Genomic DNA, 9803 nt, shown 5'->3' on the forward strand with positions numbered 1-9803 from the left:
TACCTGAAACAATCAGGGAGGACTTGCATAAAACCTGGTCAAATCTCCATTATAGGACAGTGATGAGCCAAGTGGGAAAATGTAACAGTCAAGGAGAATAGGACAACTTTATAGTAAGGTGGGACATGTGAGAAACCAAGAACTCCCTGTTTCCATTTTATTTTATTTTATTTTTGTGGGGGAATGGTAGTGGCAGAGAATGATAGTTCTTATTGAATCCCTAAAGGAGGAATACTTTCTTTAAAAAAATCATTATTTATTTTTAGTTTTCAACATTCACTTCCATAAACTTTTGAGTTTTAAATTTTTTCTTCTTCCTTCCCCTTTCCCCTTCCCAAGACAGCATGCAATCTGATACAAGCTCTACATTCTTATTAAACATATTTTCACATTAGTCATGTTGTAAAGAAGAATTAGAATGAATAAGAGGAACCATGAGAAAGAAGAAACAAAACAAAACAAAACAAAAAAAGCAAATAGTATGCTTAGATCTGTATTCAGACTCTGTAGTTCTTTTTCTGGATGTGGATAGCATTTTCCATCATGAGTCTTTTGGAGGTGTCTTAGATCCTTGTATTGCTAAGAAGAGCTAAATCTATCAAAGTCAGTCATCACACAATGTGGCTGTTACTATGTACAATGTTCTCCTGGTTCTGCTCATTTCACTCAGCATCAGTTCATATGAATCCTTCCAGGTTTTTCTGAAGTCTGCCTGCTCATCATTTCTTATAGCACAACAGTATTCCATTACATTCATATACCACAACTTGTTCAGCCATTCTTCAATTGATGGGCATCCTCTCAATTTCCAATTCTTGGCCACCACAAAAAGAGCTGCTATAAATATTTTTGTACATGTGGGTCTTTTCCCCATTTTTATGATCTCTTTGGAATACAGCTCTAGGAATACTTTCTTGATCCTCATTTCGAGGTTTAGAGTCTGGGGTGACTAGAACAAATTAGTGAGATTTACATGTCTTTCTACAGAACAAAGAAGTAGGAAGGGCAAACTTTCAAAAGCTCCAAACTGTAGGAATGAAATTTCTCCCCCCCCCCCACTCCCCAAGCTCCCTTCATCCTCCTTCTCTCTGCAGGAGTCTTACGAGCAGCACCTTCAGGTAAAGCTAGCAAGGCTGCCTTGCCACTGACAGCTCTGAACTTTTAGCTTGTGAATCAATTAACCTTAAAACTTAGAAAAAAAAAAACCCTTAGCAATCTTCCAAAAACCAAAAAGTTTCCTCTTAACATTTCTTTTCTGGCCAAATGGCAGCTCTTATATAAACAAAGACATTTAGACTTGGTACTAATTATTCTCTAACTCTTAATCACTGACTAATTACTTCTATTTGAAACAGACTTTTTCAAGTGTTCTTGGAGAAGTCAGTAGGAGTGCTGTCTGAAGTGCAGGTGATAGTTTTGGGAACAGAGGAAAGTCAGAGGGGAATTCAGGTTATTTTCTCTTCGGTTTGGCCCAACTCAATGAGTATTGGCTTGTTTGTTTTGGACAAAACCAACATCCTCTAAAAAGCACTGTTGTATAGTGGGTAGAAGGATGACTTTGGAGTCAAGAATACCTGGTTTTGAGTCTTTCCTAACATGTACTAGTTGTGTGATGCTAGGCAATTAACTTTCATGGACCCCTATTATTTTATATGTAAAGTTTATGTGTATTTCAAAGGAGGAAGGCGAAAGGATTTGGTGTATATATGTGTGTGTGTGTGTATGTTTATTATATAGATAGTGTGTGTGTGTACACACATATATACATATATACACACATACACATATATGATCTCTCTATATATACATATCCATTCATATATATATATGCATGCACACATGTATATATAACCTCTAAGATTCCTTCTGGTTCTAAATCTGTTATCCTGTGTAAAACAATGTCTCCAAAACTTAAAGGGTCCCCAGGGGTCACTTGGCCCAACACCCTTCATTTTACAGGTAATGAAACTGAAACCCTGGGAAATTCAGTGATGTCATGATGTCACATGGATATGGGTAGTAAATGTCCAAGTCAGGATTTGAACCCAAAGAGAGTGGAGGAAATAAGCATTTATTAAGCACCTACAATGTGTTAAGTGTTTGAAAATAATATCTCATTTCAGCATCATAACAACACTGGGAGGAAGGTGTTATTATGATTGTTATTATAGGGGCAAGGAACCATGGCCATTTTTGCGTGATATCTCTAGTTTTATTGAAGAGATCTCTTGTCTTTCCTGTTCTGTTGTTTTCTTGTATTTCTTTGCATTGCTTATTTAAGGAAACCTTATTATCTCTCCTTGATGTTTTTTTTCTCAGAATTCTGTATTCAGTTAGGTATATCTTTCCCTTTCTCTTTAACTTTCACTTTCCTTTTTTCCTCAGCTATTTGTAAATCCTCATCAGACAGTCATTTTGCTTTCTTGATCTTCTTTGGGATATTTTGTTGTATGTAGTTCTTCAGATGTTCAGTCTATCATGTCTAATCCCTTCAATCTATGCATCACTTCTACTTCACATTCATAAGGAATATTATTTAGGCCATGCTTATACAGTCTGACAGTTTCCCCTATTTTCTTCAATTTAAATCTGAATTTTGAAATAAGAAGCTCATGATCCTCAGCCACAGTCAGTTCCAGGTCTTGTTTTAACTGACTGCACAGAGATTTTCTACCTTTGGTTGCAAAGTATATAATCAATCTGATTTTTTTTTTTAGGCAATTGGGGTTAGGTGACTTGCCCAGGGTCACACAGCTAGTAAGTGTGAAGTGTTTGGTGTGAGGCCAGATTTGAACTCAGGTCCTCCTGACTTCAGGGCTGGTGCTCTATCCACTGCGCCACCTAGCTGCCCCAATCTGACTTTGCTTTTGACCATCTGGTGATGTCCATGTATAGTTTTGCCTTTTGGATTGTTGAAAATGACAGTTTGATACGAACAGTGAATTATCTTGACAAAATTTGATTAGTCTCTGCACTGCTTCATTTTGTACTCCAAGGCCAAACTTGCCTGTTACTGCAATTATCTTTTGATTTCTCACTTTAGCATCCCAATCCCCCATGATAAATATGATATCTTTTTGGTGTTACTTCTAGATATTGTTAGTTCTTCGCAGAACTGATCAACTTCAACATCTGGCATCAGTGGTTGGAGCATAGATTTGTATTACTGTGATATTGAGCAGTTTATTTTGGATTCAAACAGATACCATTTTGTTATTTTTGAGATTATACCTTAGCATACTTTTCCTGCCCTTTTATTGTCTATAAGGGCTACTCCAAGACATTCTTGCTCTCCATAGTATATGTAATGATCATCCGAATTAAGTTCACCCATTCTCATTTATTTAAGTTCACTGATACCCAGGATGTCGATATTTAATCTTTCTATCTTCTGTTCGATCACATGGAGCTTACATTGGTTAACAGATCTTACATTCTAGGATACTACGCAGCATTGATTTTTACAGCATTGGAGTTTCCTTTTGTCTCCAGACACATCTGCAGCTGAGCTTCCCTTCAGCTTTGGCTGAAATTCTGGAGCTACTTGTCGTTTTCCTTTACCCTTCCCCCAGTAGCATGTTGGATACTTTCTGATCTGAGGGGCTCGCCTTCCAGTGTCATGTCTTTTATCGTTTTAATACTGTCTGTGGGGTTTTCTTTGCAAAAATACTGCTGTGGTTTGCCATTTCCTGGTCCAGTAGATCATCTTTTGTCAGAACTTTCCAGTATGACCTGACTGTGTTGGGTAACTCTGAATGGCACAGCTCATAGTTTCTTCGAGCTGTGCAATGCCTTCTGCCACGATAAGGCAATGATCCAGAAGGGCTAAAGGACCATATGACATAGTTTTAACTCTGAAAAGTATCTCAGAGGTCATTTAGTCTGACCCCTTTATTTTGTAGATGAGGAAACAGAGCAAGGGAGGGTATTGCTTCATCAATATCAAACAGGTAGCGAGTAGCGTGGGGGATTTAAACCGGGAATGGGCAATGAACCAAGGTTCTTTGACTCTGCATCCAGAATCAGTTTTTACTGTTCTGCACTGAATGCAGAATCAATGATTTACCACAGATCCTCAAGGAATAATGGTCTAGTAAAAGACAGCTTCATGAAGTAAGAAACATTTTGACACTTACAGAGCAAGTTCAGCATAGAAAATATTAGAAGCAAACTTTAGGCTATTGGTAAGGAGAACAACTTTCTGCCTTAAAGCACTCATTATATTATTTACTCTCATCTACTCTCTGTCGACTGTCCTGATCTGAAATAATTCTGTGAATCAGCCAACCTCCAACCAGCTCTTTTCATGTTGGGGGAAAGTCTTGAAATGCTACTCTTCTGATAGTTTCAAGTTGTGTGTCTCCCCTCCCCAAGTCAATCCTTTTAAAGTGATCTGTGTTAATTGGCCTGGGTGCGTTTAACCCAGCTTAGAAAAAAATCCATAATTGCAACTCTGTGGACTAATTAGAGGCAAGAAATATTGTCAAGAAAATAGGCCTAGTTTTTCCCCACATTTTACAGATGCATGGGGAGACCCTTTCCCATTAGAATATATGATCGCTGGGGTCAAGGCCTCTCTCTCTCTTGTACTTGTACTCATACCAATTAGCACAGTGAAATCATTTGCCAAATTTCCATTATTTTTTCCACTATTCATTAGGAAACTGAGGCCCCAGGGCATCAAAGTGACTTACTCCAGGCCACATAGGCAAAAAGTTCAGAAGCAGAATTTGAACCTAGGTCCCCTCACTTCACAATCAGTACTTTTCCCACTATAAAACACTGCCTCCTACCATCAGAATGGCCTTTCCTATAAAACTTTGTTTTCTGTGCCACAGTCTACTGCTGTTTTTGAAATTGTATTTGATTCACATTTCTCTTCTGCCAACTCTCATCACAACTCATGCCTCTGACAGCTAGGATGACCGATCACAGGGGTGAAGTATAGCCTAAAAGATATTTATGGCTGAGATTTCAAGTAAGCATTTCATCTTTGATAGATAAGCTGCAGGGATATAACCATTGCATTGCCCCTTTGTTATAAAGCAGTGGGTAGGAACACCTCTTTTGCTAAAAAGAGGAAAGAACGAAGAAAATAAAGAATTTCAAGATCACATCCATAACTTATGAGAATTTGACTTACAACGTTTTAAGTAATTTTTAGGTTTCTCTGGAACACACATGGTAGGATCGGTTCAGGTAAGATCCTGGTATCTCTGACATAAAAGTCTTTAGTGAGATTTTCTTCATCATGGTTTCTGTCTCCAAATCTGCTAAATGAACTCTACTGAAAAGCATGGCCCCCACCTACTTTCAAACATTCTTGCCCAATTCATGAAAGAGCTCCAAATACTGACAACTTTACCGTGCTCTTTGTGGCCTTACCAATATCAGTCTACCTGTTAACCGTGAATTTCGGGTCCTCTGTTGACAGTTACTGCTAGGAAGAAAGTTCGCTGCCAGCAGACTTTCTTCCTTGGAGCCTCTCCTGCCCTGCCATTAACAATGATCACAGCTGACATCATTCAAGTACTAGGAGCTTTGAAAAAGTGTTTTGTCACATTTGAGCCTTACAACAACCCTGTGACACAGATACTGCTAGTATTATCATCCTTTGCAAATCTCGAAATGCTCTATTAATGTTGGTTTTTATTATTATTCTAAAGAAGAAACTAAGGCTAATAAAGGCAAAGCCACTTTGTCCATGGTAACATAGCTAGCAAATAATCCATGTGGAACTCAAGCCAAGGTCTTCCCCATGACTCAACTTGCTCTCCATTGTCTCATAATATCTTTTATGTCACCGTGATCCATTATTACTCTTTGATGCCTGTTCTAACATTTCACATGGGATTTATTTTCTAGTTGAACTAACAGGTGACCTTGATAGTCATTATCTTGGTCATGTTTATTAAGAAGAGATCGAGTTCTTCCTGTAGGTAGTGGCATAGAAACTGAGGCTGGAAGGAGGGGCAAGGGAGCAGAGCTAGACTATAAGAACTGTAACTATGGTGGGGTGAGCCCGGCTTCATCTCAGGATGCCAGATTTAGAAGACCTTGAGTCTAGGGCTTACCCTGAAAATTATGTTCCTCAGTCAGTTAAATAGAGATGCTGGAAATACGTTAAACTCTCCATGTTCCTCAGAGAGCAGACTGCACCCCCAGCTCCATCTCTCTCAGGGACCACAATCACTCACTGTTTAGGAGATGTGTTTTATTGTGGATTGAATCAATCTGGTTCAACTCTGGAGCCCTCACCGACAGAAACCTTCCCCCTCATCCCCAATCTGCTATATTTTCCTGAGCCTTAGCAAATGTGACTATCTCGCAATGGTGCTGACAATTCACAGGAACAGAAAGACATGCTTAATTAAGGCACACAACAGTTTCATCAACAGCCTCAATACAAGTTTATATATGTATACACATATACATTTTATACATAGGCATATTTGTAATATATATCTATATGTACATATATATGCATAGTTTTGGATGTATGGCTACATGTGTATATATGTGCACATTTATCTACTAACACCCATGTATATGTGGGTATATCATATACACATACAACCCATATTGTGTGAGTATATATATATACACACACACACACATGCACACATACACACACATACATGTGTGTGTGCATAATGCACATGTACACATACACAAGTGATCCTAAATAGATGATACACATAAACACATGTATCTACATCAAACATAGCCTACATTACCTTCAAAGTGGCTTGTATGTGTTTATATGCATAAGCATCACACGCGTGCTAATCAAGATATATACACACATATGTATAGACACATGTGTACATATACACACATATATGCACATTCACATCTACATATACATCAGTGATACTAGGTAGCAGGCACATATACACACATAAATATGCATACCTATGCTTATGCAAACACATATATGTATACACAAAAGCCATTTGGTTGGTGATGTATGCTATAACGTTTGACATACACACACATGCATATATCTATATCTATATCTATCTATCTATCTATCTATCTATCTATCTATCTATCTATCTATCTATTCCATCTATCTATCTATCTATCTATCTATCTATCTATCTATCTATCTATCTATCTATATTTATCTATCAAATACCAAGTGGCTTTCATGGCCCCATCTTTTTTTCAGAGTCAGGTGGTTCCTAGTACTGTATACAGATTGCTCTACACCCTGCAGCTCTAGGGAAGACAAAGCTTGCTTTCTTTAGTTTCCATAGCTACTTCTTTTCTAAATGGACAAAGCTATGCAGTAATGATCTCTACTCAACATCCGAGTTATTCTTGTAATACAACCAGTGTTTAGATGAAGACTCAGGAACTTGAGATCCAGGACCTCTCTCAGCATAGGGCATAGACTCTGGATCTGATGCCTAGCAGAACTTCTGAAGGTTGGCACTTTTCCATCAGTATCCCTGGCAGGGCCCCTGACAGCTTCTCGCCATTGTTAGCTCATTCCTTGTAGATCAGTGGCACAGAGAAGGGAAGGCCAGATACAGAAACTCTCTCCACTCCTCTCATCATTGTATCTCCTCTTTCCCCTTGCCTCTTACTGTGAGCACTTCAAGGTCCATTTATCATGTCTACACAGTCTCATCTCTTTTTGGTCTCTAGGCTATCCAGCTTGTACAATAGAGGCATTTCCCTCTTCCTTTGAATGTCATCAGGTCTATTGGCTATTCCTCTATCACTCTGCTGGGCAAATCCCACCAGGGAATCAGAGCCCTGCTACTTCTCAAAGCAGGGTGGAAAAAGGGAGGGAACAGGTAGATAAAAATGGTGCTACATTCTCCCCATCCCCAAACATTTACAGAGCCCTGAAAATACACATGGTGCACTGGACCTTCTGTGAATATATATCACAAGCCTTAAAACTCAGCATATAACCAGCTCATGGGTAAGCAAACTGATTTAAGAGCACAGTGCTGATGCAGGTAGACTACACGTGGCATTGACATTAAAATTACATGTGACTAACATGAGTCTTGTCCCATTTGTTTGCCTCTCTTGTCAGAGGTGTATTATCAATTCAGTCTCAGGCTGCCTTTAAGCCATTCATTCATGGTCTGCTGAATATCTATTTTGGGACTGTTGTCCAGGACTTTCTCTGGCTCCCTAGGTCTTATCCAAACCTCATGCTCCAAGTTCTTTGTAGTAAATAAAATTTCTATGCTCTAGAGGTTAGAGGGCCTCTTTCTTACCTTGCTTAGCATTTCATTTGCTCTTGGTATCTGTTAATTTAGTGCTTCTGGATATATCCTGGGTTGCAGCCTTTTAGTAAAAAAAAGCTACACATTAAAGAGATCATTAATTGAATTTGGCAAGTTTTTATAAGTGTTTACTATCTTCTAGGTGCCTAAGAATATAAAGACAAAAGAAAAAAAGGAAGATGAGAAAAAAAGAAGAAAAATGCAATAGAAAGGTCACAAAAGCAAAGAAGTAAAGAAAGAACATGAAGCAGTTCCAGTCCAAAAGGAATTTATATTCTACGGAGGCAGAGGAGGGATAAAGCACAGACACATTTAGGAAATACAAAATACTTTACATACAAAGCAATTGGGGGAAATATGGAAAACTGAGGGGTCCTAACTTCATATGGAAGGTAGCATCCACGTTTAGACATGAAGAGATCAAAGGGAGCCAGGGATTATGAAAAGTACAGAAGGGAGCATATTCCATATGTGGGGGACAATCCATACAATGTCCAATCATAGGAAAAGGAATGGCATATACAGAGCAGAGTGGGACGATTTGGTTGGAAGGTAAAGTTCATAAGAGAGACTGATGTGACATTGGTGTGGAAAGATGGGCTGGAGCTCCATTATGAAGGGCTTTGTATGTCAGATTTAGAGATATTTGTCTTTCATTCTCCAGACAATAAGAAGCTATGGAAGCCTCTTGAGCAGAGGCAGGAGCAGGAGCAATATCAATTTTGGCAGCTGTGTGGAAGATGGATTGTAAACGGAAGATACTAGAAGCAGATAATCCAATTAGAAACTTTTTTTTTGCCATAATCTAGGCAAGATGTAATCAAGGAATATTGGAATTCATTTATCATCCAAATCCCTTCCTCCCAATCCTAACTTGGATTGGAATTCCTAGAACTGAAATCTCAAGAAGTCTACCTATCCACAGAGAATTTCATCCATTTCTCAGCACGGAGACAAGAAAGGAGGAAGAGGACCAGGAACTGCCAGATGGAATGGTGAGACCTAGGAAATCAGTTTGGGCTTGGCACTGAGACTTAAAAAGCCAGTTGTTTAAGGTTTGGGAGTCAAATTGAAATCTTACTCTGGAATGATGTTGGCTGAGCGAAGAGGCCTGGGAGTTGAGCTCCACGTGCATGCAGTAAGGAGCAGACTGTGCTGCATGAAGTCACGGTATGGAGTAGTGATTTTGTGAGCCACCAAGGTCACACCCCACCACGTCTCAGAGTGGAAGGGATTTCAAGATCTACCTAGTCCAACCCTGAATGAATAAGAATCCCCTCATGAACATATCTGAAAATGATTGTACAAAGGGAGAGAAGCCAGGAAATACTTGCATCTTCTTCTTACTTAGTCAACCTCACAGGAGAGTTCATTTCCTTCCCTTCTTTGAGAGTTTCCTAGAGATTTGCTTCCTTTCCCCACTGGTATGGGACCTAATGGTAGAAGATGGCAAACTTGTGGGCAGCATCTCTGGGTGTCCACATCAATATCAAATTCTTACCTCATGGGGCCCTCTGACATGTTTGCTTTTATCATTACTCCAAATAATTC

This window comes from Phascolarctos cinereus, unplaced genomic scaffold (genome assembly GCF_003287225.1).
Source record: "Phascolarctos cinereus isolate Bilbo 61053 unplaced genomic scaffold, phaCin_HiC Scaffold_3;HRSCAF=262, whole genome shotgun sequence".
Classification (NCBI taxonomy): domain Eukaryota; kingdom Metazoa; phylum Chordata; class Mammalia; order Diprotodontia; family Phascolarctidae; genus Phascolarctos; species Phascolarctos cinereus.